The sequence below is a fragment of the Stegastes partitus genome, unplaced genomic scaffold (assembly GCF_000690725.1).
Source record: "Stegastes partitus isolate 25-593 unplaced genomic scaffold, Stegastes_partitus-1.0.2 Scaffold328, whole genome shotgun sequence".
Taxonomy (NCBI): Eukaryota; Metazoa; Chordata; class Actinopteri; family Pomacentridae; genus Stegastes; species Stegastes partitus.
This window is the reverse complement of record NW_007578059.1, coordinates 91,526-116,786: the sequence shown is the minus strand read 5'-3', so window position 1 is coordinate 116,786 and position 25,261 is coordinate 91,526.

The following is a 25,261-nucleotide window of genomic DNA, read 5'->3' as shown; positions in this document are numbered from 1 at the left end:
TTCCTAAGAAGCAGTGGTGAAAAATACTTGGATACATTTTTGTAGTTTACTATGAGTATTTGATACCAGTTTTACTCTATATTATACTCTATTCCAGTGTTGTTTGTATAGTTACTTTTAAAATGTATGTTTTACAGTAAAAACTCATAAATACATTGTTAAAGAAGCCAATTTATCTAATATTTCCCCCTTAATAAAGATTATAAAATAGTTTAGTGCCGTTGTACGTCAGTAAAGAAAGTGAATTTGTCCACCTCTGCCAAGAAGGAACTACTCTCAATCAAGATTTCACTTCAGTGTCATTCTTTCTGTTATTTCACCTGTGCCTTCAGAAACATGCCTCACACTTCGTAGCATATCACCGATGTGGAAAATAGCAGGAAGTTCATTGCATTCAGGGTCAAAATTAGAGATTAGCTCAAGTGTTTCCTGTCAGCAGCAAACAAAGAAGTGAAAGCTGTAGTTAAGTTCTGTTTGATGTGAGGCTGTAGCTCCTATTCTTCTGCTGTCATCTCAACAGAAAACAGAAAACAGTTATGATCAAAACTGTATTTTCATTATAAAGGAAGAGAATTGTGTTGCTTTTGTCATTAGTTCTTTTTGTAGATGTGCTTTTTGCTCTCAAGTGTATTTTGGCGGAGACAAAGATTAGGTTTAAGCGTTATTAAAATCTTTTTAGCTGTTTAATACACAAATCACTTTTCAGAAAGAAAACTGCAAAGATGCCAGGACATTTGGTGCGAAACTTGTCTTGTGTCTAGAATTTGATTTACTCTCAGCTTCTGACACATACTTGGAAATGTGATGGTACAAATATATTGGTGTTGTTTGGTATTGGGCATTTTACAGGTTGTTTCTCCTTTCCTCTTGTCTTCTCAATTCCAGTTGTTGATGGACGGCAGTATAATGCAATGCGGTGAGACATATGCCACAGTGGTAGTGACTCTTTTAAAGAGGAGGACGTTTAGCACTAGACCTTCTATATCAGGGTAGGCATTCCCATTCACCAGTGTGTTGCAAAGTCTTTATTTATAGCGTGAACCTTACAGGATGGCAGTCATGAGAGGCTGCTGCAGTGCTGCAGAGGTTGCTGTCGCTGTGACCTGAGGATCAACATGTTCTTTTCGTAGCTCAGACCAGGAGGAGACACAACAAGGGTGCTGACATGGTGCATGTGCACATCTTTGCGAGACAGTCGGAAAAAAAGAGTCTTACTCAGCCCTGACTCCAGCGAAAAGAAAATTATATTCAAAGCCCTCACAGCGCTGCGTATGATTTGACAGGACACCGATAAGCAGTCGATAATTCCTATAAGTCCTCTGATGACAGGGAACCTGGTCCAACCACAGCTCGATGATGCACCAACTCTGATGTTTCAGGGATTCTCTGAGGCAGGGGTGTTATCTTTTAAACTCATGTGGCCATCAGGGAATCACTGGCAGCATTTGGCATTGACTTTGCCAGTTGACATTATGTGCGGCAGGACTGTCGGCTCAGCACACATGAGCTTTTATAAACACCAGGTGAAGCAACCACATTTTTGCGAACCTACCAATCATCCTCCTCTGTGTGTGTGTTTATGTAGACCTAATGTCATGTATTCACCGGTCCAGCCCGCTGTTTACACAGATCAGACATTTTCTTGAGCCCCTGGAAAGAAGTGGAGAGTTGGCCGAGAGCTCAGTTATGTTTGGCTTAGTTTGCCAAAAAGTCTTTGACTACACTGCTGCAGCAGACGACAGTTCACTGTCTCATGAAACACAGAAACAGACAGAAGAACATACACGTTTTCCATATTAGGTAAAGTCCCAATGTTTCTTTAATATTTCAGTCTGCAGAAGACATTGTTAGATTTTATTCTTCTAATTTCAAACTGGTTAAACATTGATTCTAACTCCTGTTTGGTTTGGTTTTATTCACATTCTGACTGTGGACTAGACTTTGAGCCATCCTGTTTAAAACAGGGATGCAGCTAAGCTCGCTAACTGACAGCAGTGGTGGCCCAATTAGTCAGATAATTGTCGCGCCCTCGAGAGCCTCTCATCTTTTGCACGTGCTGGAACACAGCTGAGGTCAGATCTGCGATGAGATCATTTTACTCTATTCTTACCATTTCTCATGGGAGCCTTCTAAAGAGTCTATTGGGTTGGTAAAATTATCTCCCTGAACTCATTTTATCTTTCTCTGACTGACAGACCCACACATATACGGACATATTGATTGTATGAGGTGCTCTGCAGTGTAAGGCTACTGGCTGGATCCACACACACACACCGAGGTTCCCTGGTGTTACATTACCACGTCCCAGCCTTTCAGAACACAGGGTGAAGGGGTTAGGATGAATAAATGAAGCATTTGTACCCTGAGGAGTCCTGACACACAGTCTCGCACACTATCATGTAACACCTGCAGCATTACAGCTGTGGCACCAGTCCAACAAGTCTTGGTGGTTTATGTATCCCAGTTGACATTGCTGAAGTTGGCTGTGAACATATTTGGAGCTTCTCAGTTCATTTCCATCATTTTATCGTCCCAAAGGAGAAAACAAAAGTACAACTTGTTTCTTGTGTGTTAAATAGAACAAAATAATACCGCAAAACAATCTCTAAAATCTCATGTCGACTTGTTCAAGTTTATAGTTTTAGCTAGAGTAGCTGCAAAACTTGTTGATTCACTTAATATAGATGGAGTCATTTTATTAGTTGGAATGAGGCCAGATGTGCAACATAAGCATTCTTGTATGTTTTCAAATGAAAGACATCTAACATTTTATATGTAAAAACACAGTATGCACAGAAACCCCGCCCATTACGTGCATGCCTTCCTGGCTGACTCCAAGCTGAGGCTCAAGCTGTTGTGATATTTTACAACAGCCACAGTGTCAAAGGCCACTTCAGTGTTTTCACTGTCTGAATAAAGTTGTAAGACACTCACCAACGTTAACCAAATAGTTATGATCAGACCTTTAAAAAAAATGTATTTGTCTGGTTTAAATTGTGTGCAAAATTATATAACTACCACAAATTATTGCATTAATATGTTTTGTCTGAATATCGTCATATATCAGAGTGATGCAGTTTTACATGCAGGCCCGAAACTGTGTTTTGAACTACGTTAAAAGTTATAACAAAGTAATAGCTACTGTGAACTTTTCAAGCTAGAATCTAAACTACATTCCATTTCAATTTATATGTTTAAGTTTTACATTATACTGTCTCACTCACAGGCACAATTATAACTGTGATGTACTTTTATTCATCAGCTCACAGTGAAGACAATGAGGAAGGCTGGTTTTAAACGCAGCATATCAAGCGTATAATGTGGTGTATTCTTTAAAAGCTCTTGTCGGTGCATGCCAATGAGGTATAATTGCCATTATAGCTTTTTTTTTTTTTTTTTTTTTTTTTTTTTTTTTTTTTTTTTTTTTTTTTTTTTTTTTAAATTGTAGCCCAAGTCATAATAATTATCTTCAGACATTTCAGCATTAAGCAGTCTTACATGTCTTACACATAATTATCCTACTCGCGGAATCCCTCCACTAACCCTCCACTGTGGAAAGAATAAATATTACTAAGCCACCGCTAAAGCAAGCCGAGTCTGTGAAAAAGTCAGCGGTCTCTCTCTCCCTACGTTGTTGGGAACTCTGCAACTCGAACATTCACTTAATCTTATGTAAGCAAACGATCTGCACATGTTAGCAGTGTCATTGACCCTTTGCTAGTGCTTACATTTGCTCCTTGTGGTGATGCTTCCTGGGGTTCCAGGTCAGGTCTCACTTTTCATCTCCGTATTACGCAACATAGTCTGGGAAAGTCTCTGTGGGACTGAGTGTGCTCTTTGGGAGGAAAGTGTGACGATAATGAGGAAAGAAGGGATGCAGATGTAAAGCAAACCCAGCTTATTTTCTTACCTCCTCACACCTGGTCAACCTGCCCCAAGTGTCAAATCCAGACATCTGCAACAAAACTACTTTGCAGCAATATCTTTGAATTGCATATGTATATGTAGCATTACAAATAACCAAATGTAAAGCTTGTCTGGACATTTATGAGTGATGCAGTGATGTAGCTATCAGAAGAGTTAATGGACTATATTCTCTGCACAGCGAAACCTTCATGGCGGCATTCAAGAATATAAGAAGCAATCTACCAAGAAGACGACAAATATATGTCCAGAAATGGAAAATATGTGGGAACCTGTATACTTTCAAAAAGTGTCTGTGCAAGGTGGTCCACTGATTTATATTTGTAGTACGAAAGTTGCTTTCAAACATTGCCTTAATGGTTAGGAGCATACTGTACAAAATGTCTGTTGGATAATATTCCACACCGATCATTTCTTATATCACCACTGTGATTTACTGTATGATCTCAATGTCTCCGTCCGGGTGTTCCCACCAGGGTATAATGTGGGTGTACAGCATGTTTAGGTTTACTGACATAAGATACTCGGGAGCAAGGGTGGAAAGTGTTGCGTGAGACGTATGGACAAAGTGATTTTAAACTCTTCAGAGTTCTGCCTCAACTCCCCCTTCGTCTCCGGCTATATTTAAACTGTCCTCATTAATAGCGAATGTCCTTAGGTACTGGTTCTATTTTACCTGTCTTTCTTCTATTATCTCTCCCTCTGTGTCGTAAGACCCAGGAACATTTTTGGGTTGTGGTTTTTTTTTTTTGCTAACTTCTCACAGATACTTCACCTGACCGCCTAAGGAGGCCTGTCCCAGTTCCCAGCACTTTTTTTTGGCAGAGCTACTTCGGAAAACCATCAGGGAGAATAGGTGGGAAATACAGATTAAATTCAAAAACCTCCTGACTTCTTGTCTGACTCATTTCATTATCTCATAGCAGTGCAGATGTGGGCCGAATTAACTCTTCACTTGACTGGTTTGCTTAAGCCCTGCCACCTTAACGTTCATGACAGCACATGGCAGACCGGCATGCTGTTCATTGGGAGTCTGTGTTAACATTTGTTTTCACAGTGTAAGCCACCCTCTTTTCTGGCAGTGCCCTTCGTCTGCTGCAACAATGTTCTCACCCAGCCTGTGTTCTCAGAGCAGTGGGCCAAATGCCCTGCCGGTCAAACAGCTTTACATCCACTGCTTCTTCTATTTCATCCTGTCTCTTCATTGTTCTTTCTGTCCTCCTTTTATCTGATCCCTTTCTTGATCTCTGGGATTTACCGCTGGTCGTTGTGATGGTGGGCTCGGGGTAAGGGTTATGCAACCCTGGGATTATTCCACGGGACAAATTGAGTCAGACAGGCTGAAGCTACAGTACATATCCCAGAGGTTCAAACACATTCCCATAGAGCTGGTTAGAGGACAGAATGCAAACATTTTTATAGATTTTTATGATGATGATATATGAACAGCTATGGTTTTAGAGGATGCTTTAGTTATTTCTTGTTCAGGATTTACTCATAGTGTTTATAACTGGTTATCTAACTTCAACCTTCATAGACCCTTTTCATTTTCTCTTTCAGCTGCTTTGACAGTGTCCCAGAGTTTGTACATACAAGGACAGATGACAGGCACCTGTGGCCGTGGCCTACTCTGGCCCAGGTCCCAGGCCCCTCGGGATTCCCATAAAACCCCTGCTGTCACTGACGCTCTCTGGCTCTGGTTTCCTTTGGCATCAGAAAGTGACAGAAAGAGAGCAGCGAGTGATAGGAGGATTTAGGGAGGAGTGGCTGTCGTCTCTCTCACACACATCCATACTGGTTGGCATTTGTTACCCTGGATAGGTCTCATATATGTCAAACTTTATTAATTAATGTTTTGTCAGTCTGATGCCAAAAGTCCACTCATGCGTAGAGCTGGCCAACATACCAACCTCTAACTCCATTCCCGGATATTTTCACAAGCTGGGCTGGGTGCCAAATAATTAGACTAACGTTTCCAATCCAATTACGAGTGAGTTTAATGTTACTCAGTTTCCACTGAGCCACTTTATTCAATTTATGTTGGAGAGTTGACTTTGCAGACAACGATCATTGCAAAAAACATCCATCAATCAAAGCTGTCAGCGCTGAGTCCTAAAATTTTGTTTTCCTAAAATGAGAGTAAGATGTCAACCAGTAGGGAAACCAATACAAATAGTTCTGGTCATAAATTTTCCAGGACCAACTGTCACTCTGTAAATCCACTTGTGTTGCATTGACTGAATATCACAGCCGCAGGTCCTGGACTCAAAGCAACCTCTGGTCAATAGCTACACATATACACACATGCAGGGTGCTTTGCAGTATTTTTTTTTACCCACAGAGCAGGCTTAATGCCAGTCTTGCACCACAAATCTTCCTTCCTTTGCTGCCCTCTGGACAGGTTCAGTTTTGGCTGCTTTTTTCTCCGAAAGCAACGGGCTGGTAGTACCACACTGACCTCCAATGTGGGCTTTGTAGAGGGTCTTCCTGCTTCATCATTACAGCACATCCTCCTCTGAGCATAAAAAAAAAGTCTAATGACTCAAACAAAAATAGTATACGCACTGAAAAACATCTTACGACCAAGGACCCCCAACTGTTGCAGTCTTCTGGGCACAAGTCCTCGTTCATGATGCAGTAATCTGTTTACGAGTGGAAGAGTTCAACAGAGTATCATTGGAAGAATTATTCAGATCCTTTACTTAAGCAAAGGTACAAAGGCAGCAATGTAAACATAATCTTTTACAAGTAAAAGACCTACACATAAAATGCCTACTCAAGTAGAAGTACATAAGTATTAGCAGCAAAATGCAATGTATTACTATTTATGACATTATTAGATTATGTATATTATAATATCAATGTGTCAGAAGCATTTCACTGTTGTAGTGCCCTTTTTTAGTTTTACATCCAGGGATGTTGGATCTGTATAGTTTTTGGACTTTTTTCTAATGATTTCTTTTAGATTTTTGGTGAGATATTGGATCATTTGATCTTTTAGTGAAATTAAACCATGTGTGATGACTAGAGGGAAGAAAATCACTGTTTGGTGGAGCCATTAGCAACTCTTAGACATATTAAATGTGACCCTGAATACATGCTGCTTTTTGTAAGATTGTAGATTGGAAACCACTGGTTAGTCTTTAACAGTGTGTTGTAATTGAAAAGCTAGTTCTATCATAGTTTGTGTAAAATCGTTATCTTCATCTTAAAAGTAACTAAAGCTAACCAATAAATGTAGTGGAGTAGAAAGTATATTTCCCCCAGATTGTAATGTAACTTCAAAAATATGACCTTGGCTGAGGACCGATTTCTACATACACTGCATGCCTGTCTGTGCACGGGATAGCAAGTATAAATGTCCCCACTGAGGTTACTGGCAAGTCCCAGCTGCAGATGATGTCATGTTGTACACATCACTGGTGACGCAGGGAGACGAATTAGAATGTGCTAACACACCCACACCTTCGCTTTCCCACTCCCATACCATTTACAACGTCATCATTCTCGAGCTGACCCAGCAGACTGCAGCAAAAACCTTCCCCAGTCACTTACCCACCAAATGGCCTTCACATCGCTACCATGGAGGCCCATATATGCACTGGCGTCACAGCCACAGAACGGCGTTAACACATCTCCAATCACCTCCTCCACAATCACACTGAAGATGCTGCAGTGTCTGACTGTGACATAACTGCTTTCCTGTGGATTTGTCACATCAAGCGCTGGGAACTAGTCGTCCTCAACAACTAATCTATCTTCTGCTGACAATAAACGCACATCCTCCAGTTGTACTTAGAGTAATAGAGCATTTCATGCTATTACAGTCGTATGTAAGTGGTCACAATCACTATGCTACCGGATAGAGAACTTTATGTGTAAATCCTTGTCTTTTCATGCTAGTCTTCAAAGACTCTGTTCATATGCAAATACAATAAAGTAGAGAAAGAGAAATCATTTGTTGCTGTGCGTTTAAAAAATAAATAAAATTAGGCCCAGAGTTAGGAAATATGGAGTTAAGTAAGTAGTTAAACTAAATATACATACATCAGCAAATATGTCATTTGACAAAGTAGTAAAAAGGATCAATTAGGCTTCCATTGGTAAATGTAGAGGAAGGAATTTGACTAGAACCAATTAAAACTGTGGTAAAATAATGCAGATAGCCTTAAATGTGTCTACTAGAATTGATCAATCTGAATGTTGTCAGTGTACACTGTAGAGGTTCTTCATTCATTCATGCCTTTAAATGTTCTCAATCTGCATTCATTATTTTACCGTGCATATTATTTTATAACATTACGACTTATACTTTTTACAGAAACATGATGCTTCCATATATGTATGTATTTATGGTATCTCAGTTCTTAATACCATTAAGGGCTATGCAACATATTATACTAATCCTAATATAGTTACACAATGCAAATATAGACTTTTTGTTTTGTTTGCATTTTTAATGAATGTAGTACTATACAGTGTCATGTTAGATGTGCACATCCTCCTCCTCAGTGTCTTCTGTGATCTCTCCATCTCAGCTGCCTCCTTGTCTGTTTGTCTGTCTGGTATTTTTCCACTGAATGAGGTGATGGATCCTTCCCCACAATGCTCAGGTTTTTTCATTTTTTTTTTCTCCTTTTTTTGATGTGTGTTAAGTAGCATTCACTCTAGCTCCTTCTTTTTCATCTTCCTTTGCGCCACCACTGCTCTGAGCCCCGGCACTGCAGCACTTTGCTGTGCTTGGAAAATTCCACACTGCAGCAAAGAGAGGGGAGGTGGTGGAGAGGGAGATGCAGGTGGGATGGGGAGGGAGAGAGCGAGAATGTGCTCCAGAGGAGTAATCGATGATGTGAGTAATTCAATATGTCGTGGGAGAAAGATGTTCGCGCTCTGAACGATGCAAGTCCTGTAACAGATATGGAGAGATGGAGACCGAGGGGCATACGTGCATATAGATGATGGGGGATCAAATGTTACAACTGAGAAAAACTTATGCAATTGGAATATTTTTTTCTTAATATTCTGCTTTGAAACAATGCAATGAAATAGAAAGACCTGAGGACAGAGATAGATATATAAACAGTGATGTAAATATGTTTGAACAGGAAGGAGGGAGAGCTGTATGTCAGCAGGGAGATGAAGAGATAAATAGAGGGAGTGAGTGATGGAGGGATGGAGAAGTGTAGTTCTTCTGCTGAAGTGACCTCTGCAGAAACGTGCATCCGTCATCACGTGCAGTGAGAATGAGCAGAAAAGCACTGCAGTACCCCAACATTACTGCTTAGAGCTGGCACCCGCTAACACTTCACTCTAAGAGCCGCAGCTTTAATCCACACTCCCACTAATATAAACTAACATTACACTATCGAAGCACGTTCGTGGAGCGTGTGCAGTTCACTCTCTCGTGACTATGAAACATAAATAAACACAACATTTGTAGATTGTAATGCAAGCTCACAGTGTAAATATATGAGCACGTGGATAAATGCACAGTAATACAGACACCTATTGATTGCACAAAGGTTGTTATAATGACTTAGATCTTGGCACAAGTTGTTTTTCAACATAAGATTCAACGTTGGATTTACATCTATAATATTAATACTTAAAAACAATGCAATGACAGAGCTGGTTTATTCAGACTAATACTGCACATTATTGTGCAAACAGTTCCTTATATTGTTTCAGTATTTAGTTTATTAACTTTATCACACATTGTGAGTATTTTTTCTGTGTTTGTATCTATCTGAGGAGTGCATTGCAAGGTAATAGCCAGGCTTTCTTTGGGTTAGATGGCTCAACAAAACCTAAAACCCTAAGCAGAGATAATCGGTATCCTGACAATGGTTACCAACTTTCTGTGCACTATCCTATAAAAGGGGGAATTTGATGCATCATGTGACACTTCGTCTGCACAAAATGAATTGACTGTGAACTGCCTTTAGTCAAAAAGAACAGGTTGTTGCAATAAGAGAACTTTAAGGAATATAAACTTGTAAAGACAGAAAGCGCTTTCAATGCAGCAGCTTTAACTGCACATTAGAGCTCTTAAACTTTAAACTTCATACATTTATAGATGCTGCTCAAGAAGTGCATTTTGGTCTGACACTGTCCCATAATACAGAATATGTGGAAATCAATTAATTAATTTTTTGGCCAAATCAAAGCGAACTAAATGTTACTGATTTAATATTCTCTGTGATAAATAGCAAGAGACTAATGAATTTTCTAGTTTGTGCTGTATTAGCTGCTGAATTAGTAGTGTAAAACACACATGGCCGCAAATGAGGACCAAACCTTAGCGCATGAATTTTCTGTAAACCAACTGAATGCATGCAAGTTTCCATGTCAGTGCAACACTCACAGTTTGCCCTATTGTAACTGCACACCTTGGCTCAGGGGTGTTATGGTCATAACGGGCTTCAGGAGCTCAACAGGTCTGCAGATATAATGCATTCCCTCAACTGAGACTATATATCACTCAGAGAAAGCATGGTCAGGAAAAGAATTGGTGAAAGGGTGGTGCCCCTTACCGTTGATTTAAATCTCAAACTCTCAACCGAACCTCCTGAGTAGATTGTAGGCGTGCAGCATATAGGGTACCATGATGATCTAGCAGGTTTAAAGACAGCCATCTTTGTGACACTAAACACTCTGTCTTTAGGCTCAACATACCTCGCTAACAAATTAGTTTTGCTTCGTAGTACAAAAGTCTAAAGAATGTTCGCTCTCTTTTAGCTCTGTTTTGGTCTCTACCATCTCCTGAGGGAAATGTTTGATTCTTAAGCTGTTTTGTTTCAGGCTGCTATTTAGTGTTGTGCAGTTAGTGTAAAAATGTCAAAACGTTCACTTTGAAAACAACTGCCTGCTGTGAAGAGGAAAGAAGCGATGAAAGTGAGTCAAAACTGTAAAGTTGCTTAAGCTCTCTAAGAAGTTTCGCAAAACTGACATGAGCTGCAGATTTGGGTGACAATTGTCAGACTGTGATTCATCTCTTTGAAGAACGCTCTTCTCGTTGTCACATTGTCATGTCACATACTGTATTTAGTAACAACTTATTGTAGTATAAATTATTCCATGTTAATAATGAGAGTAACTAGCTCAGTTTTTTTTTTTTTTTTTAAATTTGATCAGATACCAGTGACACATTCAGACACACTCACTGCCAGAAAGCAGACGTCACAATGGTAAAGATCGATCACGCTGCCTGACGAATCTGCTCCATACAGATTGATCAAATGAACTAGTCTAATGCAGTATTGATCAGCAACACACAGTTTCCAGATAGACTGACACGTGGTTGGAAAATTCAGAGAGGGCTGTGACACGTGAATAGAGGATGTGTGTGGTACTAGCACTCATTATCGTCTTCATTATATTCAGCCCACATTTTTAGACTCTTCTATTAATAATGTCCTCTAAAGTGTCACTTTATCACAGTCCTGTTTTAGGCCAGATTTAATTTGCAAAGAGTGACTCGTATTTCAGGGAAGTTCTTCTGTCAGCATTTTCCAGTTTCTTCGGAGAAATTAACTTTTTTGTGATGCTGCTGCTGAAGAGCAGAGTTGTATGGATGACTCGCAACTCTTCAATCTGATTACTTCTTCTGTTGTAAAATACCTTCACGCACAATCTATTTAAAAATTGCAACTAAAAGTAAAGCTCAAGCCACAAACATTTTTGATATTTATCTAAAGGAGTTGCTAATTTGTTGTACTTTGTTTTGTAAAAGCAAAAATGGAGTTAAAAGCAAGACCTTCTTCAGACTCTAAACTTATGTTAGCAACTTGAAACCGGATCCAAAATGGAACTGACTGCTGGAACCCAACCCAGTGTGTGGGCTCATTTGCATCAACTCTAGTTTAAAGCTTTGAATTATTCAAACTTTGGTGGAGTTCATGCACTTAAACAGCAGCGCTCTTGTAACAGTTAACATTCACAAAAAAGTTTCTCTTTTTAGAGATGTTCACGCTTTTAAAACAAGGGAGATCCATAAATATTAATGCCATTGTGTGTCTGGAGTACAGACTGATAACACTCCCAGCCTGTAACATTGCTTCGCATTCAAAGTTAAAAATTGTCTCTGCAAAGTAGTGTGCAGTGTGAGATAGTGTAAGCTCTCTTTTATTTTAACTCATTTACTTCAATCTGATCCCTGATAAACTCTTAGGGGGTCTTAGGTCAGACTAGTAAACATGCAGCTCTGTATCACATCTGCGTGTCGTCTCAATAGCAATTTCTAAGTAATACAATACCAAGAACTCTACTTCAGTTTTTGGATCAGAAATGGCAATTTGGGGAATGCATGATAGCTTTCAAGGCACATCACTATAACTCTTTCCTGTCAGCAGCCTTGGGAACATGTGAAGCCAGGCCTCTCTCTTCTTTCGAATTCACACCAGAGTTAGGAATGGGATGGCATTTTCAAATAGTGAGCCAAACAAGGCCAACAAAACCATCTGGACGTTGAATTAAGCCACTCGTTAAGAAATCAACTATGGAACAGTGGCAGCATGTGGCAGTAGGTTTATATGCTGCAATTTGATACCAAAAGTCTAAGGTCAGAACTGTTATGTTGCTGTGTTTCACTGTTGTTTTTCAGGACACAAAGTGAATGTAGCTGCAGAGTCAATAGCAGCCTCGTCTAAAGTGATTCTGACAGTGCAAGATATTGATGGTTTCTCACAATGGTAGGACAAATCAGTGGCACTGAAGTGCTAACATGCTAGGGCACTAATTAAAACAAATGCGTGACAGTCTGTTTGGTTTTGTTGAAGTTGACTGCAAAAGCCAATGTTCAGTGTAAGCAGAGAGATCAGGTGACTAACAAAATTGTCTTACAAAAACACAGAAAGCTCTTAGTTGGGCACAGGGTATATACACAGGGTATACAAAGGTATATACAGTTAAAACCAGAAGTTTACATACACTGTATAAAAAGGCACGTAACCTTTTTTTTTTCTCACTATCTGACATTAAATGTGACAAAACTTTTCCTGTTTTAGGTCAGTTAGGATTACCAAAATTATTTCTATTTGCTAAATGCCAGACAAATGAGAGAGAGTTTTTTTTTATTACTTTCTTCAAGTCAGAAGTTGTGAAGTGCACCAGTCCCTCCTGCAGCAAAACACCCACAACATGATGCTGCTACCCCCATACTTCATAGTTGGGATGGTGTTCTCCGGCTTGCAAGCTTCCCCCCTTTTTCCTCCAAATGTAACGATGGACATTATGACCAAACAGTTCGATTTTAGTTCCATCAGACCACAGTACATGTCTCCAAAAATGAAGATCTTTGTCCCTGTGTGCATTTGCAAACTGTAATCTGGCTTTTTTTATGTTGCTTTTGGAGAAATGTCTTCTTCCTCTCTGAGTAGCCTTTCAGCCCATGTTGGTACAGGACTCGTTTCACTGTGGATAATGACATTCTCTTACCAGCTTCAGCAGCATCTTCACAAGGTCTTTTGCTTTTGTTCTGTGTTTGATACACACATTTCACACCAAAACACTTCACCTCTGGGACACAGAACCCGTCTCCTTCCTGAGTGATGTGATGACTGGACATCCCCATGGTGTTTATACTAGCGTACAATTGTTTGAACAGATGAACATGGAAACCTTCAGGCATTTGGAAACTGTACCCAAGGATGAACCAGACTTGTGGAGGTCCACAATTCTTTTCTTGATGTCTTGGCTGATTTCTTTAGATTTTCCCATGTTGTCACAAAAGGAAGCAGTGTGTTTGAGGTGTGCCTTAAAATACATCCACGAGTGTGTCTTCAGTTAACTCAAATGTTGTCAACTAAATTATCAAAAGCTGGTGCTAAGTCAGGCTCTGGCTCCAAACTAGCACTGGAATCAGCTCGGTGGAAAAGGGGTATCAGAGAGTTTAGCTCCTTCACCCTTCTCTGGTATAAGAATGTGCAACTAAAACTAAATCTTCTCCAAAATGTAATGGATTCCACCATTGCCAATATTCCACTTCTCCACTAAAGCCTCCCTTCTGCTAATCTGACAACAACAAAAAAGTGTTGGCTTCATGCCTGGATGAACTCCCTCTTTTCTGTAAAAGTTGAAATAGCAATATTACTAGGTTGAACCAAGTAACACTGTCTGTAAATTTCCCTTTCACTTGCAACAAAGCACACGCTCCAACTGCATTTTGTAATGGATAGACATTGACAAATGAGGAGCTTCAATTTGGGGGAGGCTTTTTCCACATTACAACACCAATACTGGTCCAAAAACATCCCAGAGAACAGAAGACGCAGCTCGCTGCCAAAATCACAAAACGCCTTTCTCATTATGTTTGCACCAAAATTTATTACAAACTGAAGTGTCCATCAAAATATAACTTAACTGCAATGAAAACGGAGCCAATAGGTCAGATTAATACGACTCACCCATAATGAATGTAAACCAGGTTTTGACATAACATTGACAAGGGCTGAAGTTCAATTTGTTGCTTGTAGCTGTTTGTAGGAGTCTTTCCTTTGAGTTTATTAAATATCTGCAGCATCCAACACCAGCAGGACACTTATGAGTGTCTCCAAAGTGAGAGAGTTGTCCTCATTTTTTCATGTGGTAACTTTATTAATGACTTAAAATTATAGTTATAGTTGAGATGTAACACAGAGTTTATAAGCTGCAGTTAAATCGTTTGTTACATAGTAGTAACATGCATTATTATGAGTGTTATTATGCATCATGTCACTTTATATACTGTCCGATTTTGCATGTATGGCAAATATTGTGTTTAAAATGGCTGTCTTCTTTACCGTAGTGGGTATGTCTGAATGAAGCCATGGGAAGCATTAAAGTGATCAATGTCTGAATGAAAGAAGCAGACTGACGAAGCCAGAAATGGTACATATCCAATGTCTTAAAAGGGTTCAGGTTTCATGTAAATCAGCGTGGTAGTTTTTGCATAATCTTGCTGACTGCCAAACAGACAAACAAATCAAGGAATGGTGATGAAAACATAACCTTGGTAATGAAATGCTGCAGTTGAATTGTGTACTTGGTTTCATTGTGCTGGAAGTCATTAAAAATGGCAATGAAGGCATGCCATTCCCTATCTTGCTGTCTTCACATTTTCTCACCTCTCTACTGGCTACTGTCTAATACAGGGAATACGTTTAATACTACACAATTCCAGTATGGTAATGCAGATGAATTAATGTTTTTAATGTGTTGCTTGGTGTGTTAAGTTAGCTCCTACAGCTTATGCTGCACAACAACGCTTTCAGTATGTTCCCTTTTCATAACTTTCATGTTCCCTGGTTTCTAATTTACTTTAAAGTTTATCTTCCTTAAACTAAGACCCCCATACTTTTTCAACAAAAATCCGCAAAATATGCACTACAAACCAGAGAAAACTCAGTTAGTGAAACCAGTTGTAAAAGTATGTTGGTGTGTTTGTACTCGTGAAGTTGCTATCTCTGAACAGCTCATATCATGTCATGGGGTTTGGATACACTCAGATTAGATTCAGTGAACTGTTATATAACACTTGAGGAGCACACTGGACCTATAGTCACTCCTCCTTTTCGCTCAGCACATACATCTGCACACACTCACGTTGGTATGTTAGGGAACTCCAAAAGCCCCTACATCTGCAGACTGAAAACAAAAACACGCTCCCTATGTACAGCCAAATGGGGAGGAGTCTTGAGTCTGACTTTCAACAGATGATGTTTACCCCATTTTTCCCGGAAAACGAAAAACTGGTGTACGCTGGAGCGCACGCTCCACTGAACCGACCGCTACGCATAGCATTTGAGCAGACATGTTCATGACCTTTGCACGTTATTTTTACTTTTCACTGCCACCAGAAAAAAAAAAAACAAAGCCAGCATTTTATCTCCTACTCATTAAACACAACTGCAGGGACAAGCAGATGTACTCTTTGTCCCAGATGCCAGACAAACGCCCTGACTCAGCAGTTTCCTGCTCCATTTGTTTCTGTACATTGTCTTTAGGATTGCAAAAACTTTGAAAGACTCTACCTCACTGCAGGAACCCAGGGATAGATAAATTCTGCAAAATGCTTCTTAAAGCCCAGCTGTGTTTCTTCAGTTTCAAGTTTTAACCATGAGTGTTTCAGTGTGACCTGATGAACTTGAGTTTCATGGAAGCCCTTGAATGGTAAATGTCTCCCTGCCCTGTTTGTTTTGGGCTGAATCTTCAGCATGCACGAGTCTGAGCTCAGTCCGAATATACAGCTTGTGTGTAGGCATGCAAGTGTGTGTGTGTGTGTGTGTGTGTGTGTGTGTGCGAGAAAATCAAAATATTATGGTTCTAGATATTTGGCAGTCATAGGCGCCACGTGACATCCTGTGCAGCACGTGGAGAGCAGCAAAAGTGGTTTTGTTCATATAAGTGACTTGTTTTGCTCACCCTCTGCATACTTGGGTCATATGGAACCTGTTAATGTACAGTGAGCTGCAGGGAGAAATGCAGAGCTGTCATTTTGACTCATAGACTCAGTTGCAGACTGCACTCAGTTTTGTAGGAAACACAACAGACTGTTCATGACACAAGATTTGAGAGTTTTAGTTCAAAGTCAACAGCAGGGGATCTTTATGGTTTGCTGCTGTCTGTTGACACCAGGCTTTGAGAAAGGCCCTGGGGAGCATACCAGAGATAAAGCTGCTCATGTTTCTCCCAGATGAGAGGAAAAAAAAAAAAACTAAAAAAACTGATGTAGGCCATGAGGTTAGAAAGTGTGCTTTCTTTTTCTCAGCAGTCTCCACCCACTGAGCTCTCCAGCCAGTCAACTGTAAGCTCGCTGTCAGTGATAGACGGGATGCAAATTGTCGCATTTGCATTTCATGAAAACAAATGTGCACCCAGTCCTTAGTTAATAAGCTGACTGAGTGCTTACACCACCACCATTGAAAAATCTAATTGAGTTTGTGCTGTGTTTTGTTGACTTGGTAATTTTGTTTACTTGTTTGAGCAGCATTAGAAGTCCTTGGCTTTAAACCTGTGACCACAGTTCCAGTACTGAATGTCCATTCGTATGTAGTTGATCAGCATATCAATAAGGAGGGACAACGTTGTTTTATGCTTTTCATGGAAGGATGTTTTGGGATTGCAGTGCTTAAATTTAGATTTGTTTTGTATGTTTTCTGAATGCCATGTGTGTGCAAGATGGGAATTTTGCATTTACATCTTGTTTTGTTTTATCTCTGTGCCTGTACGTGTGCATGTCCGTCTGTTGATCTCAGGAAACCATATGAGTACTGCAGTCTGCTCCTAAATAGCAGAGGTGTTGACAGCTAGTTGGACTGTAGATACAGCAAGAAGTGAGCAAACAAGGATAGCTGTGGTGAGAGAGAACTTTGTTTGCTCAAAGGAAGAATATTCCTAAATCGTATGTGCACGACCACTTCCAAGCTCCTACAAAGAAAGATCTGTTAACCTTTCACTGAATTAACAAAGTAAGAGAGTGTGCGCACGGATAAAGAAAAAAATATTTCCCCCAGAAAATGTTGTATCTCTCTTATTTGATTTTTTTGCAGTTAATTCTGGAATCAGGTCTAGAATAGAATAGAATAGAATAGAATAGAATAGAATAGAATAGAATAGAATAGAATAGAATAGAATGCTTTATTGTCATCAAACATGGTGCATGACAAAAATTTAATACAATTTAATACATGGAATACAAGAAATTCTAATAGATTCTAGGGCATGTTACCCTTTAAGATGGACATTGTTGGCAATGTGCTGCTGAGCAGATTTACAGGATGGAGAGGAGTTCACACAGTAGGTTGTGTGAAATGTGGGACAGGTTGTGCTGGCTTTAGATGTTCAATAACACCCTGCCATCATTGATTCCTTCTGGTCCGTTTGTCTGAGAGTGGCACTTGCTATCATTTGACTTTGGATGTGGATGGGACGGCCGGCCGGATAGGATGTGGGGCGGCAGTGAGTCTGGCTGAGGGTGACTGTCTGGGGCAGAGCACGTGAAACAGACTTGGTGTAGCCGCCTGGATTGAACCCAAAGTCCACATGCAGACAGAACCTGGCCACCCAGATCCTGGACTCAGGACATGGAATCTGACCTAATTTCGCATCCAGGTCTGAAGCTTAAGGAGTCAGTATCAATGTACAGCATCCCACTTTGAGTTATTTATTAGAGGTCAGGAGTCAAGGGTAATGTTGGGGTGGACGTGTTTGGCAGGGTGCACATGTTTTAAAATGTGCCTGCAAAGCTATCACATCACCGGATAGAAGCCACGGGGGCTGTATTAGGCCTTAAGCAGATATGAAATATTTGTCCCGTTAATGTGAACTTAAAGGAAATTAAGGATAGAGAGGATATTAAAGCTAGGTCAGCCAGCTTATTAGTAGGCGCGTCCAACATGAACACCTTTTGTTAAATATTCTATGGTAGCATTATGCTTCTTTCTTCTAATTTACTGCAACCCAATAAAACCTTGAATGTCTTTTCCCACAGTGCTCACAGACACGCTGTCCTCTCGAAGCTGTTCCCATGGTGATGTGCTGGTGCAGACCTAGCATTGATGCACTGCATGTAGAAACTGGGCCATAACACAGAGGCAGTTAAACATGTCTCATCATTTGCAACAGACGAATGTGAGTGATGTCCCCACACAATACACAAAAGCATAAACTGTGACACTCCCAGCAATTTGTTTACGAACACACTTGCACCGTCATATTCTTCATGCCTCACGTTACAGTGTGACGTGTATGTTTACACACAGACATCCCAGGTGACCCCATCTTGAATGAGGTCGGTGCTCCTGCAGACTTGAAAGAAACAGTCAAGTGCTTCCTTTAAAGTGGGTCAGGATATCGCTGTTTGTTCAGTGACAGGCGTATAGTGTGGTATTATCTCCAACAACAGGCTAATTAGGCTGCAGCTACTTTAAACACTGAAATCATCTGGTGTCAAAGCATCTGGTGACTGCAATGCATTTATCTTCACCGCTTGTACGAGGCTTCCCTGCCACACCAAGTTTAGCTATGTTGGCGCTGTGCCATAAGGTTCTTGCTTTCCCTCATGATATTCAATAGATTCCACAGCTTGTTTCTGTAGTTTCTGTTAAGCGAACATGGATTTGGTTCTCAGTGAAATATCCAGAATCGTTTACAGTTTACATAAATGCACTTACAATTCTCCCACTGCCTGTAACCTGGAGGAAGTTGCTTTATTGGGATCAGACATGCCAATAGCTTTTCCCCTCTGGCTGTAGACCACTGCAGCATACACGCTCGTGCTGCAGTTTATTGGACTCTGAGCAGCTTCAGGAATGTACTTGAGGAATGTATCAATGTACTTGAAGAATCTGCACTTAAACTTGTGAGGCTGCTCAGGTGCTCTCCGTAGCCAGGGTTTGAGAAACTACAGGCATGTTGACACACCCAGGGACATTATTCACCAACTCAGATGTTGTGTTTATCGATAGACATTAGTTTAAGCGAGACTGGCATTTGGATTCAGTGCATATTCTAATTTATCTAATCGTTATTTGTTTATGTGACCACGCTCTGAGCATTTTATTAAACACACCCCTGAAAACCATTGGCATAAGAAACTATTTACACAAACCGATTCCCCCCCAGTAGTATCAGTCTGTGTAAAGTCAAGCCTATCTATTTTTTTCACTCTTTATCCTCTGTCTTTGATAACCCCTCCCTGTGTAAGCACCACACAATAGGCTTGTTTGTGCCATACTTTGCAGATTATTGACTCTGAGAAAGTTTATTGCCATGATTCAATATTGATCAGAAATTCAGAGGAAGTCTTATCACTGTTATGGGTTATTACTGTATGTGGCTCACGTTTTATGATTTTACTGTTCAACCAAACATCCTCGTGGCATCCAGGAACTCAGTTATTCGTGTTTGAAACTGATCTAATTGAATGTTAAAATACATACTTGTATTAGAATTAAGTATAGTTTCTTAACACATCACAAATCTGCTCTTTTCTATTGTTAAAATCTCAGAAATCAAGTTAAACTGCATAGTGAACAACTCGGACTACCTCATTGCATTGGCGTAACTGTTTTTGTTTAACTCAAATGAGAACACATGTGTCAAGACAAATGTTTTTTTGCAGTGTATGATTTGTTTGTTTTATGATATTGGCAGATGCCCACCTGATGACAAGCAGATGTTGTGATTGTATTTTTATCATCAAGTAGTCTATGTTTTATGATCAGATAAGCCTTTTTCCATTGTTGAAAGGGCAAAAAGGCGTTATAAGAAGAGCATGGGTGGTGCAGGGGAATGCGGGAGTAAACAAACTTGTCCTTGACTTGGCGTTGGGTGTCAGAGTGCAAGCAACACTCATTACTATCAACACTCATATTTACTAGGACAGTCTGAAGCCCAGATGAAGGAGCATATAGGCCCTTTTCCTCAATCTGGCAGGCTCTCATACTCACCCACGTTTCCCTTCCTCACGTGTCTGGGAATGAGGGGGAGGGCTTATAGACTCACTGGAAAATGGCTTGTCAAGTTGTTAGAATAATACTGTTGTGATTTCCCCCTCACAGCCACTCCTTGCCTCAGACTTTTACCCCCAAGTTCAGGCTGTACTGTGGCTGCACTATGTCATTCTGAGGGGATTTAAGCTTTCAGATCCCTCATGTTCTTAAGTTTCATTACTTCAGTAATAGTGTAAGTCCATAATTGGGCTGTAGCTGTCCAGTGACCTGACATTTCCTACATTGCACAATATAGTAAATAACACTCATCAGTTTAAGTAAGATCAAATAACATTCAGATTAATACATTAGAAATACTGGGACAAACTGCAAATATATAGATGAGTACTAAGGTAATTACAGCAGAGGTAGATGGGTCATGCTCTTTAGGTCAGACTACCTGGGATTTTGTTGTATAATTCATTCTTTGTAGTTATTGCAATGTGTACAAAAGCAGGAATAAAACAACAGGTTATGTCTTGATGTGATCAAGCTAATTGTTGATATGTTTAACCTTTCAAAAGTTGTATGGCTCGGATCAGATCCACCCTCTGTGTTCTTGGTAACTGGTCAGTGTTGTGTCAGTGCTATCTGGGGATCAATCAACAGCGGCAGAGCTCACCACAACGACTTCACTACGTAGCACTCATTGGAATGATTTAATGTAAGGTAACATGAGGTCTGAGTCTATGATTCTCTGCCAGAAACCGTTGGACTGCTCCCTCTGGGTTGGGATTGAGTTGCTGCCCCAAGAGAAAGACCTGGGATGTTGTTTATAAAGTGACTGGAAAATGGCACGTAAGATAAACAGACGGTCTGAGGCAGTGTCAGCAGTAACGTGAGCGTTGTACCTGACCAGACATGGTGAAGAGGCAGCTAAGCCAAAGGGCAAAGCTCTTGATCTACCAGTGGATCTATGATCCAACCCAGACCTGTGGTCATGAGCTCTGGGTGGTGCCCAAAATAAGGAGATCAAGAATATAATTGGGTAAAGTTAGGAGTATCCAGAGGGAGCACCTCTTGTTTAGCTCCTTCTTGTTGAAAGGAATGAGCTGAGATGGCATCTAATCAAGATGCCTTCAGGACGCCTTCCTTTGGAAGATTTCCAGGCATGTCCAACTTGAAGGAGACCCCAGGGTAAACCCAGAAGTCACTGAACAGATTATATATCTCATCTGGCCTGGAAATGCCAGGAGGAACTGGAAAATGTTGCAGGGGAGAGGGATCGTTGGAATGACCTGCTAAGTCTGCTTAGCCTGCCGCCTCTGCGACCCGACCCCGAATAAGTGAAAGAAAATGGGTGGCTGGATTGATGGATAACATGAGGCCAGGGATTACTGTGACACTAAAAACTGAGTCTGTGACCCACTATAACTGAACGACACAGTGAAAGAAACAGTTTTTAATGTGCATCAGTCATGTCATTACCAGTATCCAATCCCCTTAATAAGGTCAGTATGTGAGCTGATGACGGACCAGTGAACTCTATGTCTGGTGCACTGCATTTAAAAGTAATATAGATTACATTACAGATTATTTCACCATTTCATTCCTCAAAGAACTGATGCATTGGTTCAAGTCTGCATTTCTATAGATTTTTGCTCCATCTCTGGTGGGTGGACTTGGCAATGATTAGCGTGTTTGTAGAGGTCAGTGCATTTTGTGCACTGGAGAAGGCCTCTGGATATTGCATCACTGCTCTGATTCATAGTTGGATTGTGGGCCCTGTGGCACAGCCTGGACCTATTGTCCTGGGGCACGGACCCATGACATGAGAGGGGAAGCCGTGCTAAGCTGACATAACACTGACGCATCAGTGAGGCCAGGGTGACAAGGCTGGAAAGATGACAGCTCACATACAAGAACACGCACTTTCTTGCGTCCGTCAGACCGTATATAATATCATCAGTTGGACTTCGATTTATGGAGCCAAAAAGTTTAATGCTTTGTTTCAGTTTCAAGATTAGTAGCACCACAGTAGACATAGAGGTTACCTTCAGCACTGATTACCAGCAGTATGAAAGACATGCATTTTTGTTCTTCACCTTTGCAACAACACAACTAAATCTTTTACATTGTAAAACACTACTGTCTTGGCCTTGTTTCCCCAAAAGTACACTGGAATGATTAAGTCATTATTATTCTGTTGATCTCAGGATCAGAAGATCTGGGAACCACAAAGTGTTTCTTTATTTATGCATACACACTCCATCTCTAGTCTTTGTTTGTTCCTGTCCACGTTTCACACTGGACCATCGTGGAGTCCTCGCTTGCGAGACCACAGTTAAAGACAAGTGAGTGCCCACGTACTTCGACTGCTGATCATTTAATCCTCTCCCTACCCTAGATCTAGGATATTTCTTTCCATGTGTAATCCCAGTGCTGAACTGGAACATCAGAGATTAGTGCATGATTAGGCTACAACCATCCAGTGACCTGAGCTTGGCTACTGTACCTCAGCTCGATCTGGCCTGGCAAACCACTCAGACTCATTAGGTTGACTGCCACTCAAGACGAAATTTCCAGTTTGGTCTTTCTACCACATCTGAAGCTTGGGTGAGCAATGACCTCTTAATTTCAGCCACAGTAAATTTAGTGATGGCCAGCACACTGAATTGTGGAGCTTTTTTTCTTATTTACCTGTATTTTGACTTGCAGTTTAAATATTTGTAATTTTTATGGTATTTTGCAGATAGGACTCACAGCCTAGAAGTAAGATTCTTGTCTTCTGACATTTAAATGCATAATACAAGGGAAAAAATACTAATTAAGTTTAGGCTTTTACACTAATGAAAACTTTCCAGTATAATTGGTAATGTGTTTCCTTGTGGTGGTCTTTTTTTTTTTAGCAAAACTTTGATAAAGGACTCTCAGATAATGCTATCAGGAGACTATTTATAGTAGACATACATTTAGTTATCAACCACTGGAATGCACAGCACAACAAAAGAATGCTGTTGTTTGAGATACAGACGATACATTGTGAAGATAATGAAAATTGAATTAACAGTTCAGCTTTGTTCATGTTTAGTTGTACGTAAAGTTTAATGATAAAATCCACATTGTAAAAGGATATAAGCAGTATATTCACATCAATACATATAATTCAGTTAGGACTTAGGCTGCATTTAAGCCGTCACTGCAGTCAAGCTATGTCAAAAGAACAGAGCCTTTCCAACTATTTCTCTAAGTTTACTGAATTTGCACAACTTTGATGGACATTGGACATTTGTAAATTTGCCACAAATCAGTAAAACACTGACCAATCTGTGTGTACTCCACACACTAAGTAGCGCTGTGAGGGTTGTGCTAAAACTACTGTTAACCTCACAGTTGTTGACCCTTTTCAGCCCTGGTACAGATGCTACAGCTGCAGTGTACATTGGTGTGCAGTCTCTTGGCAACGCAAAAACTCCCGAGACTCAAAAAGCATTGTCCGCAGCAGACCACTGTGAAAAGGACACTTGTAAAACTGTTGAGTGGAAACCTTGAACAGTAAACAGGGGCACTTATTACTGTTTGGACTTTGAATGTTTAATCTATTAATATTTAATATTTGGAAAATCTTTCCAGAGCTTAGAAAAGCTATTTTCATGCATGTGATGTTATTTCAGTGCGTGAGGAGGGGTCAGAGGAGGAGACGGTCTTGTACGTGTAAAGCTTGCAAATGTTTTTGTCAAAGGCTTTCGATCACCAACTTTCACTGGAATTATGTTGGAGTTCTACAGTACCATAGATGGATGCTTCCAACTCATGGGTATATTATGTTAACAATTATTTCTGGTACCAGAAGCCCATTGTGCTTTTCTTTTATTAAATCCATATTTTTGACCTGAACTGTCCATCCAACATGTAAAACAGGTAACTGGTAGAGTTCATGTCAATATCTACATTATCAACATCAAAACTCTGCTTCTAAGGTCATTTACCACATTTTACTAGATAGTCTTATTTGGCAGTGCAGTATCAACGCTCATGTGATTAACTCCATCTGAGTTATCTGTTGCAAGTTGCAAAAATGCGACTAATCCATTTCTATGATCTGTCACATATAAGATAAACAGAATTCGTCAGTCACTTCCTTGAATTACTGAATTGCTGGTACAAGCCTGGTATTAGCAGCAAATTTCCCACAGATTTGCTCTTCCATTTGACTTGGTACATATTACTGTTTTTAAAAGCCCATTCACTGCAGGAAAAAACCACAACTCTAGGCTAGCAACCTATTTTGCCAAGGATTTCAGTCATCATCATCAGTAATGTACCTCCCACACAGCCTGCTATTGGCATCAATGCCCTAACACACTTGAACTTGTTCTATGGCACTTGTCCAGTTTGTTTTCTCCTGACTAGATCCTCGCTTGTGTTGTATCCGCTCTCAGATGTATGTCGCTTTGGATAAAAGTGTCTGCTAAATGAAACTGTAGAATTGTAATGTTTTTTCATTGAATTCGCCATTTTAATGACAATGCTCACCTCTCTGTGTGTAAATGTTCCACCAAAACAATTCCCCCATCACTATTTTGAGGGGACACTGTTGCTGCATCCTTGGCTTAGCTCTGCCCAGCATTATTCTGATTGGTTTAAAGAAATACATCCAGCCAGTGTTTTTTTCTGCCCTATAGCAAAATAATAATGAGGTGCAGCCACTATGTCAATATCAACAACATCAAAACTCTACCGCCAAGGTAATTTAATACAATTTAGCAAATAATGTTGGTTTGGCCAGTACAGTTTCAGCCCTCACATGGCCAACTCCATCTGTTTATCAGTTGTAGATCATTAAAATGGGACTCTAACCTATGTCTATGATGTGTCACATGTGATGTGAACGCAGCATGAATCTCTCCTTGCCTCTCTGGTGTGAG